Source organism: Peromyscus californicus, unplaced genomic scaffold (genome assembly GCF_007827085.1).
Source record: "Peromyscus californicus insignis strain IS unplaced genomic scaffold, ASM782708v3 Scaffold_6__1_contigs__length_162567912, whole genome shotgun sequence".
Lineage (NCBI taxonomy): Eukaryota > Metazoa > Chordata > Mammalia > Rodentia > Cricetidae > Peromyscus > Peromyscus californicus.
The window spans coordinates 118,485,163-118,510,829 of record NW_026294584.1 but is presented as its reverse complement, the minus strand read 5'-3'; the positions used below and the strand labels follow the sequence as shown (position 1 = coordinate 118,510,829).

At 39.5% G+C, this 25,667-nt stretch overlaps 1 protein-coding gene and 1 pseudogene across 6 annotated transcripts in view; both read right to left on the bottom strand.

The window, feature by feature from the left end:
- The window catches only part of Chl1 (cell adhesion molecule L1 like), a 203,713-nt gene extending 200,016 nt beyond the window's left edge, over positions 1 to 3,697 (bottom strand). Inside the window, exon 1 of one of the 6 annotated variants that reach the window (XM_052719184.1) lies at positions 3,210 to 3,697. The gene's annotated coding sequence lies outside the window, so the exon portion shown is untranslated. Of the gene's footprint in view, positions 1 to 2,171; positions 2,445 to 2,891; positions 2,997 to 3,209 lie in introns of those variants that run through there. The other 5 variants (XM_052719178.1, XM_052719183.1, XM_052719181.1 and 2 more) reach the window with 5 other exon arrangements.
- Positions 3,698 to 17,380: 13,683 nt separating this feature from the next.
- Positions 17,381 to 24,864, bottom strand: LOC128099727 (proteasome subunit beta type-6-like; annotated as a pseudogene).
- Between the last annotated feature and the right edge of the window lie 803 nt (positions 24,865 to 25,667).

Genomic DNA, 25,667 nt, shown 5'->3' with positions numbered 1-25,667 from the left:
TGAAAAAAAAAATCATGGAACACTGATTGAATCAGAAAATATAGTTCATCACTGCAAACAGCCTCTGTAGAAAGACAAGTTCATCCTCTTGATTACACCTTGACACGTTAATTAGTTTCCCAAATTCAGGGCTCAACACCCTCCAATCTGTCACGTTTTCTGCTGCTGCCCTTTGTCTGGTGTAATAAGCTTTTTCCAAGTGCATGGCTGCTCAGATTTTTAAAGGAAAACAGAAAACGGTGAAAAGTGAAATTTGTGTTTCCAGAGCAGATGACATTCTATCATAGTGTTGGCTGCAATCAATCATGGGGCAAAATAATTTCCAATAAATAGAACATTTAGTGCCAGAGCTCCTGGGAAACAATATGTAAATGATCACATGAATTTCAGACAAGCTGTCACACTAATTCCTCAAGGTCCCTTTTAAAGATGACATACAAACTGTGGAGGTGAATGCTGCCATGCTTACTGAGAAGCACTACTCTGCTCTTTGAACTGGTGCTCACAGTATTTATTTATTTATTTATTTTTTGGCCAATCATCTGTTCCTATATGACATGACTTCCTCTCTGTTACTTAATTTTCCTTTATCAGTTAAAACTAATAGGACAGTTCTTACTTATTTCCTCAGAAAAATGAACCAGGCTAGATTATTGCAACAAAGCAAGTTTAGGTCTGACATATTTCCTATCTCCAAATATTTCAGGAATAAATACAAAAGCAGGCCTCTATGCAGGTAATGTTTTTCTCAGTGAGATATATCTCAATAAAAAATTCAAAAAGATGTTTGAGGTAGTAGTTTCTACCTTAATTGTCTAAAATCTACCAAAATATACACATATTTTAGTAAGAAAATGCTTTTTAAAAGTTGATTTAAAACGAGTTGCCTAATTGGGAGGAGGCCATTAACATAAAGATACAAATACATTGTGCGTGATGTGAACTCCTGTTGTCCAGATAAGTAAAATTTATACAACCATGAAGCATTTGCAAGTAAGGAAGAGTTCTGTAAGTGTAAACACAAAATATGTGTTAATCTTCATAGTCCTATGCTTCTATGGAGAGATAGGTATGAGCATTTCCTGAATGAGATTCTAGTCAGCTGCTATAGCCAGTACCCACACCCATCTAGGAATGTCATCTCTCTCTATGTATCACATGGCAGTTTCTCAGGAACATTCAAATAATGGTAGCAGGACTTACTTTGGAGCACTGAAGACCACCAGAGGGAAGATTCAGTTAAGTATTAGATGCTATAGCCAAATTAAATTGTAAAAGCCATAGACAGGCACATCACAAAGAGACTGAAACTGAGACAAGCCCAACTACATCATGAGCAGTTGAGAGATGAGCTCAAATGCTAGATAGAAAATTGTGGAAGAAATTAGATTTTCTTATCGCCAGTTGTTTCTTGGGCCACTTTCTATCCTCTGTCCAGCACAGGACTCAGAGTCAATCTATTAACAACCACTCAGTTTTTCTCTTTCAATCTGCTGCAAACAAGATTTAAAAGTTGAACTTGATGTTAATAAATTTAATAGATGCTATTGTCTACAATTAGAAAACACAGAATTCTGCCCTGGATAACAGTGCCGAGAAACGACAATCTATCATATCTAATTTATTTGAGGATTAATTGTAATAGTAATACCATCAACAACAGCCAACTTCGGAATGATTGCTGTTCATTAGAGAAGGCAGTTAAACTGTCCACCTTGGATAATCTCAGTCCAATCTTCCAACTCAAAATGGGACGCATTGATACCTATTATTTCAAAGAGGGAAACTGAGGCAGGGAGTAAAGGACTCTGGTTCACACATCCCAGAGAAGGTAGAGCTGTAATTCCAAGGCAGGTGGGCACTCCAGGAGACTACCTTGAAGTACCTTCAAGAGTTACTTAGCTCAGCACCCAGGAGCACGGGCACGCGCTATCCCCCCCCTCCCCCAGCCTTCCAACAGGAGCGCGCTATTGTGCACACGCCTTCAGCTAGCTGCCACCCGCAGGCTCTTCGCAGTTCTGGCCAGCGGGGCGGTATTGATCGCCTTTCTCCCTGGGCTGAGTAAGGGGCTCCCTCCCCGCCCAGCCGCGCAGTGCCGCCCACACCTGCTTGTGCTTGGTGGCTAATCTGCACTCCCGCCCACCCTCTCGGCCCGACCTCAGACCACCTACCCAGCTCCCTCTCGGTGCTTTGGGCTCCAGTACCTGGACCGTGAAGCCGCTGCTCCTCCCGCCCCAGATTTTTCGCAGGAATTCCTCAGCCCTGCCCCTAGCTGAGAAAGTGAGGTTCTTAGCAGCCAAAAGGGAGTGGGGAATGGAGAGAGCGACGTTTCCCCCAGCCTCTCGGCTCCAATCCCAGCTTTCCAAATTAATCACTTGCTCCCTGCTCCCTCCCTATGCACACTTGCACTCAAGGGAGGGAAAAAAGAGAGAGAGAAAGACAGAGACAGAGAAAGAGGACAAGGAGAGACACAAAGAGGAAAAGGGGACTGTCCATGACTGGCATCCCCAGCTACCCCGGCTCCGCTACCAGGGAGCCATGGCAACCAGCGCTCCCCACCCGGGCCTGCCCTCTCGCCCCCACAGCGTTCTGTTGAGGTGAACTGCTGTGCCTCTCTATCTTTTCCCTAACCCGGCAGTTCTCAGATCGCTCATTCCAGGCTAGAGGCATTTGGGGATCGCTACTGCAATCAAGAATTGTCTGTAGAGACTAGCAGCTAGATAGGGGCTTTGGGGTCGGGGTGAGAGAATCTGGACCCCTAAGACCTGGTGTGAGAGACCTGTAGGACTCGCCCCCCACTCCCAGATGGCTACAATCTAGCCAGTGCATGCATCCTCTCCCGAGGGTAAGGAGGGGGCGGTGGCTATGTAGGAAGAAACAGGTCAGCCTACCGAAGGTTGAGAGCTTAAGGGTGCTGGAAGCCTGGTTACTACATCCACTGACCCGGAGCTGTCAAAAATCCAGCCCTAGCCACCTGCGGCGGTGCTAGGAAAGGCGGCGCCTCCCCTCAGGTTAGGGAAGGGACCTTGAGCCACTCCCATTTTGGGCAAGGATGGAGCCCCGGATTGTGCACCATTTCCCTTTCATAAGAGTTGCTCTTTCCCCAGGAGCAAGCCCTTGATGATTTCCCTCCACCTCGCTCAATGAGTTGGATAAAGGACAGGTTGAGAGAGCCCCATTCCTAGCAAGGCACGCGCAGATACACTCACCTGAGCCCACTCTGACGTCCGATCTGTCGGGTGTCTTCCCTTGGGGAAACTTCTCCTTAAGCTGGCTCACAGGGGCGGGCGAGAGGGAGTAGCAAGGTCCAGACCCTCTGGGCGGATCCAGGGGAGTTTCTAGTTGGGCGCTCTCCGCGGATCCACACCCTGGTCTGCCCACAGAGATTCCGTCTGTCCCCTCCTGCTGTTGGCACAGGTCTCCAGAAGGCTGGACCTGTTCGAGCTTGCACCGGTATCCACGCCCTCCTGCTAGAGACTGGCTCGCGCCTCTCCTCCGCTGTCCCCCGATCTTCTCTGCCACCCCTCACCCACAAGGCTTCTTTTCACTCCCTTTTACACAGTCTCCCTTGGGACAAGAGAGAGTTACAGGCTTTAGATTTTGGTTTTATGAAAAGCAGGGAACAAAGACAAAACTTTGCTTGTCGTTTACAACATCTCTAAGCCAAAAGAGGCAGGATTGCTGTGGGGTTCGCTTGCCAGCTAGAAACCAAAAAGAAACCCCTCCCCTCCACTCCCTCTCCCGCTCTTCCGCGTTCAGATTCCACACACAGGCTTCCCGTCTCTTTTACCCTTTGCTGCATGGTGGAATGGTGTGGTGCCTTGTACCTACCCCTTTTAAAAATGCCTTGCTGGTTTCACTTCATCATTTGGGGAAGGGGGGTGATGGGACTCTCAATTTAATTTACAAAAGAGCCATCTCCAGTAGCTGTCAAATCAATCAGAGCAGGCAGAAATTTAAAGCTCTTCTACTGATATCTAATGTACAGTTTGTGCCTCGCTACCATCTGTACTTCACCAAATCGGTCAGTGACATTATCTTATTTACTCTACTAATTCACTGCTATGGAATAAAGCTTTCTCTGCTCACTTCCTGTGCAGAAGCCCACTCTTGATGCTTTATTATTTTTTAACCAACAAACAGGATGTCTGTTTTAGGGATCCACTATAGGGAAGTTACAGACTTTGGCGCCTAACTGATGTACACACTCCTTCATTTTTCATGCACACATTGGTGGTATTTCCCAATGTGTTCACACACTATTGCTTAAAAAAGTCCTGTTGCATGTAAGTGCTCTTTGATGGTAATGGCATTACTGACTTCTAACTTTTACTCTGCTGAGGCTGTGAGATTGATCTTACAGTCCTGTTTTGTTCTCCTCTAGTGCACTAAACAATGAGGACATTTATTGCTGTGTGCTACCCTCAGAGTTGGATGCCACCGCAGGGATCAACAAGAAGTAAGGGGACTCAAGATGCTGCTTCAGAAGCACTTGCAACAAATATCGTGAAATGAATGAATGGGCTTTTCCATGTTCATAATTGATAACCTTGAGGCCTCAAATGCTGCCAGTTCGTGTGTGGGCACAATTCCTACTGCCTGTGCTGGCATATTACAAATGCAAGTGAGGGCAGGATGTGTCCTAGGTTTAAATTGTGCTACTGGAGTGATTCCTCTGCCTGAGGCATCATTATTCATGAGGCATGTTTTCTAAAGTAAAAACAAAGAAAATTGAAATAAATTCCAACAAGGAAAATACTGAGCCTGTAGGAAACCATTTCCAAGATTTAGGAGCCCCAAGAGAGACACAAAGCCAAGTTGGTCTCAAATTTACCACCTTCTGGGGTGGCATTTCCTGGGCAAAAAGCTGAGAACTCTGTTTTGGTGAGAGTAACAGAGAACTTTTAAAGACTCAGCTTTCCCTTCACTGGTATTTGTTTGCTGGACACAGTAAGATCATTAAATGAACAGGCAGATTATAGTTAATTAGATGGTAGAGAGATAAAAAGATGGATAGATAGAAAATAGGAACCCATATTTGAAGAAAGGGGAGGGAAAGGAGAGAGATACAGGCAATTCCCAATTTTCTCTGTGTTAGTAAACACTTTAGAAACTCAATAAGATCACATCTTTCTTTTTAGGTGAAATGCCCTAACCTGTTTTTCATAAGGGTTCTCATTACACACACACACACACACACACACACACACACACACACACACACACACACACACACACACTTCTGAGCCTTGGATACCACATAAAGCTGCATATAGATTAGAAACATTATTAATTGCCTGTAGCCAACTAGAAACAGTAATTAATTCAGCATATAGCAACTCACTTTACTCTAGGCAACCAAACTTTCAGAAAGAAAAAGGGAAAGAAAGTGTTTAGAGGAAGGGAGAGAGGGAAGGAAGGAGGAAAGGAAGGAAATACAGAGGGAGGGAATGAGGACAAATGATGAACTAAGAAAGAACAAGACTCTTTTTCAGTGGTGTGCTCAGTAGAAGCAGGTGCCTTTAACTATCTGTACCCAAGAAGTATTCATAGCCATGTCTGTAGCAGGATTTCATTTTTTTGGGGGAGGGGGGGTTGTACTAACCAGCTCCCAAATCATGACACAGAGAGTTATTATTAGTTTTTGAATGCTCGGCCTTAGCTTAGACTTGTTTCTTGCTAGCTCTTATAATTTAACCTGTTTCTCTACATCTATGTTTTGCCTTAGGGCTTTTTCCCTTTCTTTCCTTCTGTATATCTTCCTTTCCTGCTGCCTTCCTGTCTGGCTGAAGGCTACCTGGCTTCTGTATGTGTTCCTCTCTTTCTCCCGTGTTCTCTTCTTCTGTCTTTCTTTTCCTTGCTGGAGCCTAGATTTCTCCTACTACTTATTCTTTCTGCCTGCCAGCCCACTTATCCTTCTCCTGCCTAGTTATTGGCCCCTCAACTTTTTAGCAAGGTAAAACAAATACAGCACATCTTTACATAATTAAACAAAAGTAGCACAAAAAAATGTAACACATCCTTACATCGTTAAACAAAAGCATCACAAACAAAGGTAACACACCTTTACATCACTAACAAAGATAGTAGAAACAAATGTAACACACCTTCACAAAGTTAAAGTAATATTCTGCATGGTAAACAAACGAAACACATCTTTGACTAGTTAAAATAATATCCCACAACAGTGATCTCTGTGCCTGAGCCCATATTTTTATACAGTAGCAAATGCAGGCAACACAGTCATGCTTGCTGGCCAAAGCAACAGCTTCCAGCAAGTCTGGAACCAGAAGACAGCCTTCATCCAGAGTGAAAGGCTGTGAAAGATACCTTCTGCTGCTGTTTTGAGCCTCTCTCCTGGCTCCCTCTCTCCTGTCTGACACCTCCCACTCACCACACCCCCCTGATCTATAAGAGATACTGGGGAAGCATTACCTTCTCACCAGTCACACAGAAATCTGATCACATTAGCCTCAAGAGGTGTGAATTTTCTTCCTTGTGATGGAGGAAGATCCTGCCAATTGAAAACACTACCACTGGACCACAAAGGAAGGGGGATGGGTTTTCTCATAAACAGAAGCAGAAGGTGAGAGAGATAGGCCAGTGGACTGGAAAAACATAAAAGGTATACAAGCTGGGGCATTTTTCTGCTTTTCCTGCTGATTTACTGCCTATCCTCTGCCTGAACCATCATTTGGTATCATTCCCAGGGCTGGGCTATTGCAAGAGTATTGCCTTTTCGCAAAGCCAAGTAGCTAGTGATAATGGCATCATTCCTAGAAAAATTGTTTAGTGGAAGAGTTGTAGTGTTGGAAGTGGCATTGCAGTCTAGCAGTTCCCAACAGTCACAGATTGACTGGGATTTTCTGGCCAACAGCTGTAATAAAAGGAAGACAGGATATTCCTCTGAGGAAAAGATCATTCAAAGGCAACCTTGGAAACACTAAGCAGCCTCCTTCAGCTTAGAAACTAACAAAGCTAAAGACCAGAACAGTGACTCAGCAGAACCACAGAGAGCCCATATTCCTTTAACTTGTCCTTTTATTCAAGAACAAAAGGACATGTATCACGAATCAAAGGACAATAATTCTGAGACAAATAAGGTAAACCTCCCCTGTTTCATGCCATGGATCATTAATATAAGTGATTTGGCCCTAGGAGCTCATAGAATCAGATATATTTAATGGATTTTTAAAGGGACATGCAATTATATGGCCATTAATAATCTTATCCTCTGGAACTAAGTCAGCAGTAGGTAGTATCCGATCTCATACTTTAGGTGTCCAACCCTCCAATCAGAAATGTCTGACATGGATAGGCTACTGTCCTGTTGGTGGTTTGCTCCAAAGTCCTTTGTCAGAGAATTGATCTCAAAGACCTGCAAACTGTGTTACAGGGTAAATTCTTAGTTGTTGGGGAGAAATTCTGACATTTTTAAAGGATGGAAAATGTATCTACATTCCTCTGTTTCCAATGTAACACAAAAAAACATTTTAAGCTGGTAAAATAATCACCTATAGCTTCCTTTTATATTTGTGGACAGTATGGTTCAGAAATTATTTACAAAGTTGTACTAGTGGTTAGTGGCCTAGGATATATTGAAAAATATCTCCCAGTTTCTGCTGTTATGCCATTTTAGAATATAGCAAAGCATGTTAAGGTAATATTATATACCTCAGTTCTGCTGTAGCAAAAAGACAGAGAAAGGGGAGCGGGGAGAGACTATGATAACAGAAATGTAAGGACTGGCATTAGTAGAGACAAAATAAAGAGTTTTACTTCGTCATTGTCTTTTATTTTGTATTGCTGATTTTGAAAATGGGTTGGAGACACAGTAGATACCAAGTAGATTTGATTAACATAAAGTTTGTAGAAGGCATTGGCTGTTCCCAGATTTGTTGTTAGTTTGTTCTTGGTTACATGGCCACCCACAAGTTTAGCTTTATGTCTAAATTCTTGCTAAAGAGACATTAAAAAAAATAGACAACTTCCAGATTATCCACTTAAAAACAATGCAGACTTAACTTTTTTGGTTCTAGTTAATGATGGAAGCCTTATGCTGAGGATGGTAAAAAGAGCCCACATTAACCTAAATCCTGGAACTGAAATATATAAAAAGTATAAAAAGTAATTAGAAATTTTGAAAGCTTACTAATAAGAAATTTTGAACAGCTCTTTTATTTAAGCCAGTCTTCCAGAGTCCCTTTTATGTAACAGTATAAACTTTAAGTAAGGCAACTGTAACTTTTATCATGAGAAAAATTTCAGAAGTAAATCAAGAATGGGCTAGAGTGAGTACTTGTTGGTTTCACTTGCCCCTTTCATCTACATTCATTCAATTTAACCAACCCTAGAAAAACAATGTCTCCCACATTTACACGGAGCTGAGCTAAGGCTGTCTCCAGTGTTCCTTTCAACTTATGATCTAAGCTTACAAAATAGGCTTCATTCATTAGTATCACCAGCCCGTTGTGTATGTGGGCCATAGCAAAAGGCAACAGAACCAACAGAAGCCAAAGAAAGGTTGCTGCAGCTTGGCTATGTATGTTTCCCACATGCCTATGTGTCAAAGTCTTGGTATCAAAGTCTCATTACTGGGTGCTGGTAGAACTTTTGAGAGGTGAACTCTAGCTAGAGGTCTTTAGATCATAGGAAGAATACTGTTTAAAGGGACTGTGACTCTCTAATCCCTTTATTGTCTTTTTTGTTCCATGATTTGTGGTGTAATCATTTTTTTCTTACATATATGCCTTTCATAGTGTACATACTGCCAGTGGCTAAGGAATTTGGTGAACCAATTATGGACAAAAGTCTACTAAACTTTGAATGGAAACAAAAGTCTATTTGAGTAGAGCGACAGAAATCAGACTAATGGAGATTTGCCTTAGACTTGTGATTGCACTAACAGGAAAAAACTAAAGATTACTCAGCAAGCATGATGCAAGTCAGAGAAAGTGGCTGCTTGTAGTCATCAGTCTAACCAAAAAACACATGAGCTTAGTGAAATAAAGAGAGAGAACTGACACTCTGGTTTGAAGATCCAGATCTCCAAGCAAGCTGACAGCTTACTGTTTCCTTAAACTTAAAACTGGAATAAAAATTGGTTGTATGGCAAATGAAATAAACACTACATTAGGAAGATCATAAGCCATGTTCAAGTTGGATTCATCCTAGAAATATAAAGTGATTCAATATAAGAAGATCGAAAAATCGGATCTAACACATCAACAGACTGAAGGATAAAAATTGGATAGATCTATCAGCATCTCAACCAATTCAGAAGACAAATTTAGTAAAATTTAACATCTTTTAATGATGGTACTTCTTCACAGAGTAGATATAAGAGAATTTTCCTCAGAATACTAAAACCTGTATATAGAAAATCACCTGGGACTGCTGAGATGGATCAATGGATAAAGACATTTGCTACCAAGCCTGACAATCAGAGTTCTATCCCTGGGATCCATATGGCATTAAGAAAGAAGGCACTCCCACATGTGCAAGCGTGTGTGTTTATACACATACATATATACACACAATAAATATGTGAAAAATAATATAGCTAATGTCACACTAGACTGCTAAGTATTAAATTTGTTTCCTGTAAGACCAGGACTGAGATAAGGACTAAAACTTCCATGACTTTTTATACCATTGGAAGTCTTAACAAGAGCAAGAGAAAGAGATAAGGATTAACCAAACTGAAAGGGGAATTAAATTGTCCTTGCTTTCAGAGCACGTGGTTTACACATAGAAAAAACCTAAACATTCAATCAAAGAGCTGTGGGACTTAATCTTAGTAAAAGTTCCAGATACAAAGATCAATATTTTAAAATACCATATTTATATGCCAATAATGGATTTACTGGAAAATACTGGTAGCAGATATAACCAAGTAAGGGAAAGGTCCCTACAGTGAAAATCCTCAAATGCTACTGAAAGAAATTATAGAGAACACAGGAAAATCAAAGAAAATCCATGTTCATGGATCCGAAGAATCAACACTGTTAAAGTGAGCAAGTTTCCTATATTACTTAATTTGTTACTAAATATCTGGCAGGAATCACCTTGATGACGTCAGGGCTTATTTTCCCTCATGGTTTAAGTCACGTTTCAGCCCACCATGGCAAGGTTTGGCGGCAGAAGCATGAGTTGACTGGTCATGTCGCATACATAGTCAGCAAACAGATGAATGCTGGTACTTAAACAGCTTACTCCCTGCTGATTGCTTTATATGTAGTCCTTAACTGCAAACCAGGGATAGTATTACTCACACTCAGTGTCAGTCTTCTCTCATCAATTAAATGTTTCTGGAAACCCTCTCCCAGACACGTCCAGAGGGCTGAAGTTGTGTCTCCTACATGATCCCAAATCCTAACAAATTGACGATGAATATTAACTATCATATCACTGAAAGCCATGTATAGATTCCATATAATTTTTCCTCGAGCATCACCTTCACTATGGAAACATGTTAAGCGACATAAGCTACACAGAAATTCGAACACCACATGTTACACTTACTTGTGGAAAATAACAAGTCAACCTAAAAAAAAGGCAGGCTAATCATCACTTGGAATTATAGAGAGACTGAAATTAAGTTCAATAAAGGCCACCAAATGTAGCTGGAAGCAATTAGCTTTCTATTTTTTTCTGTAGCATAGTAATTATTAATTAAAACAGTTTATGATTTATTTTATGATTATACGTGTAGAAAATTTGTTTGAAGATAAAGTTTGAAGATAAAGAAGGGCTTATTTCTCTGATCTTATTCTTTTTTTTTTTTTTTTTTTTTTTTTTTTTTGGTTTTTCGAGACAGGGTTTCTCTGTGTAGCTTTGCGCCTTTCCTGGAACTCACTTGGTAGCCCAGGCTGGCCTCGAACTCACAGAGATCCGCCTGGCTCTGCCTCCCGAGTGCTCTGATCTTATTCTTAATGTTTACACCCTTGTAATTTATTAGCACAATGTACCCTATAAAGAGTAACAAAGATTAAGTCTCAATAGAACTACATAAATTCATCATGAACCTACAATTCACCTGGACTTTTTTAAAAAGTAATGTCAGTGTTTTGTTCTTTATTAGCTTATGTTTAACACTTTAAAAATCAATCATTAGCCAATTATAACTCTTCATGCAATGCTTTGGGTCCACAATTCACCCTTTTCCTTTCAAAATAAACTGATTAGAGACATGTTTATTTTGGTGGTGCGGGGAGAGTTATACGGACTGTTTTTAGGCATCCCTGAACTCAGGAAACAGTTTACACACTGATGCTTCCTGACCCCACTTTAGTTTTCATGCTGTTGTTTTGAGACAGGGTTTTCTGTGGCCCAGCCTAGCCTTGAACTCCTCTAGTCCTTGCGTATTCACCCATTTTGGATTACAGACATACATCACTCATGTCGTTCACCTTTAAATCGCTGCAAGCAATGTGTAATGTGTTCACTTTCTTTCTGGCTACTTTCACTTTTTTTTTTCAAATTTTGTCTTGGAATTTTGATTATTGTCCATGTACTGACCTTTCTGAAGTTTTGATGAGATCCTTACGTTTATAAATTTACCAATTCTACACACACAGATACACAGTATGTCAGTCTCTTTTCTTTGATCTTTTTCAGGAATCTGCTTCTACACATTTATTATATTGAGGCTATGTTCATTTTTTCTCTCCTAATTTTCCTTTATTTTTAAGTTTAGGGAATCATTTAGTGTGTATCTGCTATGGACATAACTGGAAATTTTCATTTTAGATAATATATTTCCATTTAGAATAATCTTTTTAAATTATTTATCTAAAATATTTGACTTCTCTTAATTTTCCCAGTTATAGATGTGTTTGAATAATGCTTTATTTCTTCAGGCTTAGTTACACGTACACTTTAAATTCAATTTTGCTAAATCTAATGTCTAAATCATCTCCACTCTTTGCTTACTGAATACAGAGTGCATTATTCTATTTCTACCATATGTTGAGCCATTTTGAATTATTTTGGTGTACTTTAGAGATTCTGGCCTCAGACTCACTAGCTAGCTTATAGTGATTTTGAGCTTGAGCAAATCTAGTGCCTTAACCACCTAAGTGCTGAGACTCCAGGCCTGTGCAACCACGCATCATTCTGAAGGGCATGTTTTTAGATCACAAACTGCTAGTATATAACACACTAAATTAACACAAACAACTCTGTCTTCAACAGTGAATATGGTAGGTTTTTTTTTATTTCAGAGACCAAAAATGATCCATGGATTTGATTTTTATATTGGTTTTCAAAATATTATAAATAGGCTATTCCACTAAAGAATCTATAACTATGTTGCATAATGAAGGACTTCCATCAAAAAGCCAGATGCAACAGTGTGCATCTGTGTTCCCAACACTCCTAGAGTGAGGACAGAGTATGACCCTGAAGTCAGAAGGTCAGCTCCCTTGGAGTATCAGACAAGAGTGGCCCTGCCTCAAACAAAGATGGAAAGTGAGAATCCACTTCCGAAAGCTGTGCTCTGACCTCAATATTTATTCTATGGTGTAGATGTAACCAACGGTCTTATTAAATAAGAAACACAGAGCCGATTCAGAGAAGAAAGTCAAGAGGTCAGAGCTAAGAGCCTTACCCTTTCTGATTCAGGGATCCTCTTCAGCCAAGAGAGCTCTCCAAAAAGGACCTACTTCCTGTGTGTATGTCTTTATAGTCTTTCTGTTCTGCCTTCTCATTGGTTGTAAACCCAAACATGTGACTGCCTCGTCACTGCCTGAATGTACTGCCCTCCAGGTCCTTAAAGGTGTGCGCCACCACCGCCACACACTTGCTATGGCTCTAATAGCTCTGACCCCCAGGCAACTTTATTTATTAACATACAATTAAAATCACATTTCAGTACAAGTAAAATACCACCACACTATGGAACTTACACTCTTGCACACACACACACACACACACACACACACACACACACACACACACACACACAAATAAATAATAAAATATGTGTGAAGAATCACAAGAAAAGCCCAAAGACCTGTTTCCACTCATAGTCCTTTGTCTAGAGAAACTATTCAAGTACTTAGGCAAAGCAAAGCTTCTTTCTTTTAGCTCAAACCAAAATTATAACCACCAGAACTGCACTATAAGACACAGCAAGCATGGATTTTAAAGCTAAAGGAAATAGCCATGTGGAAACTTGATTCCTTCTAGAGGAGAATAGACTATTGACAATTGTAAATATGCTGCTAACTATAAATAGCTATTTTTCTTTCATTTTATTTATATAATATATGACTGTTAAAACCAAAAAGGCTTATCTCTCACTTTCAACAAAACTAAGATAGTTTCCCAATATCCTTCAAAATGAGCTATCATATCTACATAAAATATCATTTCATATATGAAGGTTTATCAATAATGATCCCTATTTTCTAAATAAAAATAGATCATCTTTAAAATGTTAATTTCATCTGGTGTTTTATTATTAGTACAACTACAGAAGCCTGCAGATATTATATACAAGCAAAAATCTTCTTTTCAGATCAAATTTTGCATCACTTCTCTAGGAAGAAAGAGATCATTAAATTATGATTTAGTCACTGGGCTCTTTGCTGATGAGAATGCAAAGCACTTGAGCATTTGCATTTGAAAACAAAATGGAACAAATATAGCTGGTGCCCTTCAAAATAAAAGGACTTACATTTTGTCTAAATGTGGATAAATTGCTTCAGAAGTACAGAGTAAATTTCAACTGAGTACAATGTGGTGCTTTTTCTCACTATTACTCTTGGAAAATTACTTCTGATAGAAACAGCTAGCACTGATTAACTGATAAACATCTTACAATGTAATTAACCATAATCTTGTACATCAGACCCGTTTTATTTATTTTACCTAATGTGAGATATGTTTGGAGCAGAGCTCATTTTTATCCTCAAAATGGCACTGAAAAAATCAAAGTTAATATTATTTGGTTTAAGATTACTGAAGAGCCAGATCTAATTACTGTGAATAGCAATAGAAAACGTTTGTCTTATGGCATTTTATCCATTATTATACCAGTTCTTTCAAGTAAAGTTCAGATATAATGGGCAGAAAACAATGATGTTAATTTTTTACAAGTACATATGTAACATGGTAGAATAAAAATACACACAAAGTATCACAGGCCACGTGTAGTATTACTAGTCTTTAATCCCTGCATGTAGGAGCCTATGGTAGAAGGATCTTGAGTAGGAAGCTGACTTGGACTACACAGTGCAACCCTGTCTCAAAAGAAAGAGAAGAAAATAAAAACAAAGAAAGAAAAAAACTGAAAAAAGAAAAGAAAAGAGTAAATGTATCTAGTATAATTAAAAAACAGTAATAATTGAAAAAAGAAATATAAACAAAGAACATGCTTATACTGATAAGTCCTCATTTAGAAAATACATTTATGAGATTTTCCATATTCTTTGAGAAATAGACTTATTAATAAAATAGAGAAAACATAAATTTTCATTAAATAGTATTCGATTAAAGTAAAAGACAACTTGCTATTTTTCTTTTACTTTGATACTACCTACAAACCTGTGTTTTAATTAGTGTGGGTCCTATACAATTCAAATATAGTTAAAATGTGAAATGTTTTCCCCAAAATATGTTGTAGAGCATAAACAGCAAGATGTTAAAATACTTAAAAATGCTTCTGAAATAACTTTGACTTTGCTAACATGATATTTGCAAAGCTTTACTTAGTAATTCTTCTTCAGATGGTTCAAAAAATAAAATTTGGGTGATTATAAACATTTAAACATAAAGAAAACATCACCAGTTGTGCTAGATTTTGAAAGTGGTAGTGGGCAATTAGCTTCTCTGAAAGTTTGTGAATAAAGCATGGCATATGTTCCACGCTTGACGAATTACACACATCCATTATAAGATTCCGAAAAGAAAGGATTCCCATGCCAACCTTCAAACCCTCAACAGGAATTTATTCCAGCCATAACTCCACACCGATGACAGAGCAAACCAACATAAAATGGGACTTTACCAAAAGGACTGTTTACGGGAGGGTCAGAAGAGGTTTCCTGTAAAATACTATAAGAAGCCCAAGTGTTTTGTTCTGTTTTACATTTAGGCCAATAAACTCCTATCCTTTAAGTTATGGGTTTTTCTCACCATCATGTGATCAAAGATGTAAGGTAAAACAGCCCCATTTAGAAATGCCACAAAGAGAGAAGGTACAATATAAGCACTGGAATAATGACTGTGGTTTTGTTCACATCCTTTAGTAAGTGAAGCGGGCTCCTTGGGAATTGGTGGTTAAATGGAATTCCAGTCGTGGGGAACATCACCAATGGTGTACTTACTACTGGCAGGAGGCACAGTTGTGTGTATTTGTCAAAGATAGATGGCTTTGTTTTTGCTCTTGATTCCCAAGAAATTTGTCTTTACTAAAATGCTATCTTAAAACAAAATATTACAAAAAAAATACAAAACAAATTTTCAAAGAACCCAAGCCTGTATTATTCATTAGAGCAACTATGATGCATATTTAATTGAGAAAATAGCAATACTATAACAAGAGGCAACAGTGGCTTTCCTAAACTAGATAAAAGGAATGGAGACAGAAAAAAAAAGTAAGAAATAGTGTGTTATGGACTAAGAAATACCTCATCTACAAAGCAAACATTTTTATCTTTACTTCACATTTCTGGAGAAATCACCATGTCAGTAAAACATATGTTATGGTGAAATGGTAATGCAAACTTACATGAATTTAAAAGGAAATGGAGAAGTCCACACAGGCACACAGCAAACAATTGGCAATGCTGTATTCTTGCTGAACTAAGGCTCTGCAAGAATTAGCTGAATGCACAAGTGATAGCTGAGGTGAAATTTACTAATTATTCCAGTGTTTTCATAGATTGAAGAAATAGACTGCAATGCCATCTGAATCATCATCTAATTCAAATATATACACTTGCACTCACTCACACACACATAAAAACACAGTGTGCATTTATTAAACATTGTCTGCTCTCAAAAGACTTTTATTATTTTCTAAATGTTTAGGATAAATGAATCATTAACATATCTCAAAGTTTCTTGTGTGATTAAAGTAGTTAGGATGAAAGTCACAGAGCCCATCTTGAATACATTCAAGAAACAATATTTCCTCTCTTATCTGGAGTTAAAGAGATTCACTGCCTCTTAACAGCCCAATTCTAACCAAGTGGTATCCTGTGGAGATTTTCAGTTTGGGCCATAATAGGGAGCCTTTTCATCTCAAATCCAGCTCAGATAACAGTACTGTTTGGAGGCCCACTCAGGCCTTGAATGAAAGTGGAGAATCCTGCTATGAGTGGGATGTCACAGGCAAGATATGCTGCTGGCTTGCCGTGCTTAAACTAATGCTTTAGGGGTGAAAAAAAAATGCCTTCCAATTTCAGGTATCACTCTCCATAGGTAAAATGCTCTCCCTAAGGGTACTTTTCTCCCCTGAACAAATACTTCAATGTAGCTGTCTGTATTCTTATAAATAGTCATTTCATTGAGGCCCTTAAAAAATACAAGCTTGACATGGTAGCTGACCAAGTTACAACCAAAACTTATTTTATTCTGAGAGGCAAACTGTTATGGATTAATGGATGGCTCCTTAGCCTTGATATTCATAAGACACAGTCAGAACCAAAAGTCTATCATAGAAATATCAGAGAAGATGGTTCCATTTCATTTCTTCTAATATTGGAGAAAACAGTGGTATTATTCACACCAACAGAAGTCAGTAAAAGAATCAATTCTTTGTTTTAAAAGGATAATAATAAACATTAAATAAATCATAGCAAGATAAAACAAAAACTATCACACTGGAGTTGAACAAACAGAGGGAAAAGAGCCCAAGAGAAGGAACAAGAATCAGAGACCCACTCTTTCACACACTCAGGAATACAATAAAATCACTAAACTGGAAGCTATAATACATATGCAGAGGACCTGGTATAGGCCTGTAAATGCTGCCTTGGGCTCTGCGACTCTATATGAGCTTTGCTCATTTTGATTTAGAAGGTCTTGTTGTCTTGGTGTCCTCCATTCCCTCTGGCTATTAAACTATTTCTGTCTCTTCTTCCATGGGGTTCCTTGAGTCCCGAAGAAAGGGATTGGATAGAGACATCTATTTAGGGCTTAGTGTTGAAGATCTCATGATCTGCATGATATCTGACTGGGTTTCTGTATTTGTTGCCAACTACTACAGGAGGAAGCTTTTCTAGTGATGACTGAGCAAGGCACTAATCTATGAGTATAGCAGAATGTCATTAGGAGGCATTTTATTGCTATTTGCTCCCTCTTTGACAAACTGTTTATTAACTTTTATATCAGTATGAATATCTTTTATTACACCCTATAATAGTTGGATTCAGGGAGTTGGTAAAGAAGCAATGGTGAATTTGGGCATCTGGTCCCCCTAAAGTACTCGCTGCCCTACCCTTGATTCTGAAATGACTGCCAAGCAGATCACCCCACCACTGAAGCTATCCCATTCCATAACCAAAGCAAGAGTATTGACAGGAAATTGCAGACATTCGTCCTTGGTCATGCCTTTCTGATAGGTAGCATCAACATAGCCATAGACAAATGAGCTCCTGGAGCCTACAATGGCAAGGGACTACCTTACCATCATATTCTCCATTAGAATTGAATACACCTGCCCTCCTTCCTGAGGGTCCCAGCCTGCAGTGGTGATTCTTGCCATTAGATCTTCTCTGTATTGATAACACATCTCCTTAAAGAGACTGGTGGCTGTGTGTACTAGTGGAGGCTCATTCAGTTTCATGGTAACCAAGCTAATAACTGACAGCATCAGCTATTGCTTGGGTGTTAGCTGCTAAGTCTGAGCGGCAGCAGAAGATATGGTCATGGATAGGGGCCAGCTTGCCAGTCAGTGCCTACTTGGCAATTTAGGATCCAGTGGTTGTTCTGGAGTAAACTGCCTTGTTTTTTGTAGGTCAGTTCACTACTTGGCCATGTAGGATCAAGTGGTCATTTTGCAATCTGCTCCTGGAACCCCAAACCCATCAAACTGCACAGCCATAATTGTGGTCCCAGGAGATTTCCTAGCTTTTCTAGTCTAAGTTGAGAGCCTCCAGCCCAAAAGCTGGTACAGATCCCACTCCATGAACAGGTAAGGTAGCTGCCAAATTCCTCTTCTACTGCTGCAATCGCTAATTTTAAAAAAAATAATAACAATAGTATTTGATTTTTACCCTAGGCCCCTGGCTATCTAGTCTCAGCTTCTTGGTCATCCAAGCAGTGTCATTATGAGTTCCATCTTGTAGAGTGGGCCTTAACACTAATCAGATATTAGTTTTTACTCCCACAAGCTTTGTGCCACCACTGCTCTAACATTTCTTGCAGGCAGGACAGGATTGTAGATCAAAGGCTTTGTGGCTGGTTTGGTGTTTACATTTCTCTTTTGGTATCATGCAGAGTACCTTTCTGTACCAAAGACACTAGAACATAGGAGTGTCTTTGTAGGACTCTATGTAAGCACCAGTTCAATTCTTCTATGTTTAATGAGTTGTGTAGGTGCTGTCTTCAGCAATGGAGTCTTCCTGTCAGTTTGTGGACAGCAACCAATACTCTTGGCAACATCCTGAGTTGTTTGGGGATTCCTCTAGGAACCTTTTGGCCAACAATTCAATTAGATACAATTCAACCCTGGTACTGGAAGCTTCATTTTTACACCCATCAGAATGGTTAAGATCAAGAAAATAAGTAACAGTTCATGCTGGCTAGGATGTGGAGTAAGGGGAACACTTATCTATTGCTAGTCAGAATGCAAATTTATACAGCTACTGTGGAAATCAGGAAATAATCTCATGAGGAAGATGAGAACTGATATACCTCAAGACCCAGCTATACCACTCTTGGGCATATACATTTCATTCCTACCACAGAGATACTTGATCAACCATATTTATTACTGCTCTATTCATAAAAGGCAAAAAACTGGAAACAGCCTAGATGTCCCTCAATGGAAGAATGAATAAAGCAAATGTGGTACATTTAAACAATGGAGTATTACCCAGCTGTTAAAAAAAAAAAAAAAACAAAACAAAACAGGTGAATGGATGGAAATAGAAAAAAATCATCCCGAGTCAGGTATCCCAGACCTAGAAACACAAATATGGTATGTATTCACTTATATATAGACATTAGCTGCTAAATAATGATAACCAAGTTACAATCCTTAGAACTATAGAGGTTAGGTATAGAGTAAGGAACTAGGTGGTATAGATAGATGTAGGTGGTATAGGAAAAGAGAATAAAATAGATAGTAACAGATGGATGGAGGGGTGCTGGAAAGGAAGGATCAAGCGGGGATGGTGAGAGGAGGCCAAGGGAGAGAATACAGGGAGAGACATCTAAAGTAAGGGGCAGTATGGACACTAATACAGTAGAGGCTTCCTAAAACACATACATATAAAGGTGATCTAAATGAAGTTTCCAAATAATGGAGAGACAGAGCTCCATCTGGACATCTCTTGTCACCAGAAGAATCAAATTCTCAAACACTATGAAAACTACATGCAGAATTATCACCAGTTGATTTTGCACTTCATGGCTTCAGGGATGACATGGCAGTGACTGCCTGTAACATTTTGTCTTGTAACAAAGGACCACACACATTTTAATAAATAAATAAAATAGCTGCTGTGTCACCCTACCAGGAAATAAAAATGACAAAATGAATTTATTTTCCCCGAAATGATGTAATCCATAAATTCCTGAATTTTTTGTCATAATCAAAGAAACTGTATTTCAATAAATGCCTATTTGAAGAATGTCTCCTTTATACCAAAACTAAGTGCCAAACAAGGTTTTCTTCCTCCCATATGTCTCAATTCAGTTCACAATGGGAAGTTATGTAATTGACCTTAATAGTGGTCTGGCAGAGAATGCATAAAGGAATGAGAGGACCATCATATGATTTTCAAGCCATTCTAAAATTGATTCTGTTATATTATTCTGCTAGACAAAAATCTAAGTAGCAGTGTTGTAAACAGGAGGACAACTGTGTGTCTTGGTTTGCTATTAGAGGCCATCAAGCAACACAGTCCCTGCTAAGGAGACCCACCCTGAAATGTGAAACCAGAGAAAGAGACACAGCTTGGTTTTGTTTTGGGGTTTGGGGGGATTGTTTGTTTGTTTTTGTTTTTGATCATCATTACTTGAGATAGCTCACATTAGCTCTTAATTTTGTGTACCCTTGAAGGACCAAGGTTGTTTTCAGTTTTTCCAAATAATATTCATGGTAGTAGTAATACTAATGGCTGACTTTTATTAGGCCTTGTTATATATTTGGTATAATGCTAAGTTCTTCTGGCCTGCTACGTGAAAGTCTATTCTTGAAAGTTTTAAAAAAAGCCTTGCCTACTGTAGGCATATACAACTCTCCTGCCATCACCTCACCAATCCTCACAGAACATTCATGAAGTGTGAATAAAGCAAATGAGGAAGGCAAGGGTTAAGCCATCCATTTGTATGAAGAAAGGAGAATTAAGAAGAAGGAGAACCAGGCATGATGTCTCATGCCTATAATCACCACACTAGAAAGTCAGAGGCATGATGATCACCATAAGCTAGACAGTGAATTCCAGGCCAGGCTAGGACTCAAGGTGAGACTGTGCTAGTTATTGGCTTCTGTTTTGTTTTAGTTTTTATTTATTTATTCTGTCAACTTGACAAAATCTAGGGGCATCTGGTGAAAGGGAACCTCAACTGAGAAAATGCCTTCACCACATTGGCCTGTAGGCAAGTCTGTGAGGCATTTTCTTGATTGATGATTGATGTGGAAGCATCCAGGTCACTATGGGCAGTACCACTTCTGGGCAGGTGATGCTAAGTTGTATAAGAAGGCAAGATGAGTGAAGCAGAGAAAGCAAGCCTGCAGGGTTCTAGTGGCCCGAGCATGGAAAACATGGCTCTGGCTGCCCTTGACCTTACCCCAATCCCGCTGTATAGTTAAAAACCATTAGATTACATTCCAAAAGCTAGCCACCCAGGTCTATTTCCCTTTTTCTGTCACTTCCTCCTCCTGAGATTGACTACCAAGGTACAGCTATAAAAGTATTGAAGTCTAGCAATCAAAAAAAGCCCCCTTTTGGCTGCCCTAATTATCATGCCCAATCAAAACAAACCATCTCAGCCTACCACAGGTTTCCCCTTTTACCTTTACAAACTTCCATTTGCCTATGGGCCATGTCTGTCTCCTCCATGTCTCTATCTAGAGGCAGTCCTTTGTCTCTAGGGCAAATATCCCTTTCCCCTCTCCCTTGTTCCTTTCCCTTTCTCCCTCATCCTCTATCTCCTGTCTTTGTGTCTTATTCCCTACCTTTTGTCCATCTGGGACAAATAAATCTCCTTTGTGCTGAGGACTTGTATCTTGTGTTGATACTGGTCCTTTCAGAACCAGTAAGCATCATTCATTCATGGTCTTTTCTACAGTTCCTGTCTTCAGGAGTTCCTGCTCTGAGTTCTCCCTCTCTTTCCTCAGTGATGGAGTGTGATCAGAGAGTCGTAGGATGAAATAAAACCTTTCCTCTCCTCATTGTGTTTGGTCATGGTTTCATCACAGCAACAGAAGGTAAACGAGATCACTGCCTAAACAATGCAAAGCAAAACAAAGCAGAAGCACATAAAACTGAAAAAGAGGATTGGTTGTGTGACAAACTTTTCCTAGGGAGATGAAACATACATGTCTATTCACCCCAGGTAGGGAACTCACTACATATGGATATCACCAAAGTCCAGTTGGAAGAACAATGAGTTGTATTGGTGTTGCTTACCTAAGTATGGATGAAGGGTTACTTATGGGAGCAGAAATGGCTCAAAGACAGCTGCATCACCAAAGCCTACCCCAAGATCCAGCATGGGTGACAGCTCACAAAGCCAGGAACTGGAGATTACCACACAGCCTGCAGGCAGCTCAAGAGTTTGAGGAGTGTCCTTTTCAGGTGCCTCAGTTGGTCTAAACCTCTTCCAAACAGAATGGATGATTTCTGCTTCTTCCAGGCGGCTAGTCTGATAGCTGGTTTGGTCTGAGAGTCTTCTTTTGCATCTCAGCTTGTCTGAGATCTTCCTTGCCACTCAGCTCTGCTGCATAGAGTGTAATGCTCAGCTTTATTATCTTACTCTGGCAGGAAGTAACCTAGTAAATCTGGTCAGTTTCAGGGACTTCCTGGAACAATTTGGAGTTGTTTACCTTCGTGCTTAAGGAGCTTCCTGCTGGATGAAATGTTTTAAACTCAAGAGGAAACTGTTACACAACAAAGAGGCCATAAATAAAAGTAGGAGAGAAGAATGCTAACGAGGTACTGTGTAACTACACAAGATTAATAAAGGGCTTTGGACAGAGAAAATTCACTGTTGAATGGGAAAAATATTAGTAGTTCTGGAGCCTAGAAATACCATTATATTGAGGATGAAATTATTGAAAAAGGTAAAATATTAGTTAACTACTATTGAACTCTTAGTAATTCCCAAGTATGGACTAGTGGTCTCCACAGAGTAAATCATTTGATACACACAAAGAACAATATTCTGAATTTGTAAATGTAATGTGTATGTGTATATATATATGTATATATATATATATGTGTGTGTGTGTGTGTGTGTGTGTGTGTGTGTGTGTGTGTGTGTGGTGTATGTGTGTGAGCATATGGTAACACAGATCTGTGCATACATGGGCAGAGGGAGAAGGAAAACATTAAATGTCTTTGTCCATTGCTTTCCTCCATTTTGCATTATCACTGAACTGGAAGCTTGTTTAGTCTATGATGTCTGGTCAGCAAGCTGTAGAGATCCACATTACTGATAGTTCTTTCCCAGACTGGGGTCAGAGACACAAACAGCTGAGGCTGGCTTTTTACAAGGGTGCTGGGGATTCAAACTCAAATACAAAGCTCATAATAATGAATCTCCCTTAATTTAGTGAAAACATTCCTTACCTTCTCTTTCAGACTTTCCAGATTGCTATAGCTATTTATTGTTAAATCTACAAATCTTCCCAGTAAGCTTGAATGAAGCATGCCTTACCTCAAGTTAGCTATTTCTTCCCTCCTCTCTATTACATAGAATTTTATACACTGAGTGTCAGGTAGGCCATGATGCAATGATGACCAATGTAATGAGTATTCCATTCTCCTTTTGTTCCTGAGTATAAAGCTAGAGTAGACTTCCTAGGCTGCCTTGCATCTGATAGAATGGTGTACCTGACTTCTGGCCAACAGTGTATAGAAGAAAGAAGTATGTGATATCCAAGACTAGCTATAAAACAATCCTTCCAGTTCAGTCTCTCTCCATCCATGTGCTTAGAATCAAAGAAGAAAATAGCATGGTGGCAAGAGAAAACATGGGAAGCTCCAGACAGCTTGAAGACATAGTTGTGCTAGGAATGTAGCTCAATTGGTAACAGTGCTTGTTGTGTGAGCATGGGAACCCGAGTTTGTTCACAAAAACACATGCTAAAAAGAAAGCTGGGTGTGGTGAATAGATGTACCTATAATCTTAAAGCTTTGGTAGCAGAGAGAGGGAATCCATGGGATTCACTCTCCAGCCAACCTAGACTACTTGGTGGACTCCAGACCAGGTGAGAGACCCAATCTCAAAAAAAAAAAAAAAAAAAAAAAGGTAGATGAGACCTGAGGAACAACACCTCAAGTTTGCCTTTGGCATCAACATGTGTGCTCAGAAGCGTAACACTGGCATTCTCACTCACATATTTTCCTGCACATGTGATTGTGTACGAATGCACACATACAAACACAGAAGACGTATCTAACTTAGAATGATTGCAGTAAACATATAGAATCAAAATTTAAAATTCTATTCCATAAAGCCACTGAATTTGGGGAAAGAGGTCTGATTTTTGTTTATAATATGTATCATTAATGACCTTGACTAGTAAGATACCACAGGCATGTGTATTTCCCAAATAAAATGATAGCAATATATCTCAGCACTTTCAGCATAACTATCAGATCATTAAGAGAAAATAATCATTTCCTTTGCAAAGTGAGCCATCTTAATATACATCTGCTTACCCTAATTCAGAATGTGTTCAGATATTCTGTGGTTCTGTTTTCAACATTCCTGTGAAAGGCAGCACATCGCTTTGTTAGGGTGTCCATGGCAAAACATCACAGACCAGGGAGCTTAAACAACAGAAATCCATCATCTCATAGTCCTGGGGGCTCATGTCTGCAATCAAGGTGTGTGCCAGGTGAGTTTCCCCTGAAGCCCTTCTCTTTGGCTTAGATTTATCCTTTCTCTGTCTTCATAATGGTCTCTCCTCTGTGCCTTAGTATAAGATTCTCCTTTTATAAAAATAGCTGAATAAAACTCAATCTCGTGGCCACATTTTAACATATGTGTCTTCTTTAAATCCAATTTTTAAAGATATCGATATTTGAAGATACTGCAGTTAACCATTTTAACCTGGGAACTGGACATCCTAGTTGGAAACATTTAGCCCTATCAGGAATGAAGAATCAGCCAGTATTCTCATTTCTGTCTCTTCACCCCGCTCCGTTCCCCCAAATTTAGTGACACCTAGTCTGTGGACACAGTTTTGGGAAGGAGGAGGAACACAGACTTTAATTACCATTTTCTGGATTTTTCTTATGTCTACTTTCCTCTACCTCCAAATCATTCTACTAACTACTCAGAAGACCTGCACACATTTCTGAGCTGCTCAGTAGAATAAAGACCATAATTTTATACATGCTGTGTTCAAAGTTTGAATACTGCATTCAACCCTAGAGTTTTAGTCACTTGTTCTTTTGTTTTTGAGACATGGTCCCCATAGCATAGAATGGCCCCTACCTCTGAGTCCCACATCGTAGAATTACAAGTGGGTGCCACCACATCTAGCCTATGCTTTCAATTTTATATTTTAATACTTGTTGCATTCAAATGTGACAACAGTCTAGGTGTGGCAGTATACTGTTATGATACCAGTACCTGGCGGGGGTGGGAGTAATAAGGCAGTAGGATTTCAAAAGGTCAGGGTCAGCCACATGCTACACAACAGTTTAAGGCCAGCTGGGAGTACATAGCAAGACCCTGTCTCAAAACAATAACTACAACAACAAACAGTAACTAAATGTATTTCTCTAACTCCACAGCTTTTTTCCTAACCCTCAGCTTCTACTTTCTCTACTCCTTGCTTCTGAACACAAGTGCTGCCATTTTGAATTGTCATTGAGTCAACACACCCATTAACTCCACAGTGCAATGCCTCTGAGGAATTTCATTGAATTTTCCCTCAGAGCCTCTGCCAGACTTCATTTTTCCTAGTTGGGCTCATGGTGTTGTTACTATAATAATCACTATACAGTGCTTCAATTAATCTTCATGCTCTTAATCTTTACAACTTCTCTGTCTGGTAACAGGTGAAGGCAAATGGATCTTTGAGAATTGGAGGATTTTATTCAAGGTCATACACCTGAACAGTAACAGAACACACTTGAACTAGAATCTGTCTTCTCTGATTCAACTATTTTGAAATATCTACACGTTCATACAGAAGCTTTTTATCTGGGAATTTGTCGCTTGTGAGCTTTGAGGGATGGGATTCACGCTGTGCTGCAAACAGGAGCATGCCATTCCATCAGCTGCCAATACATGTCTATGAAATCCAG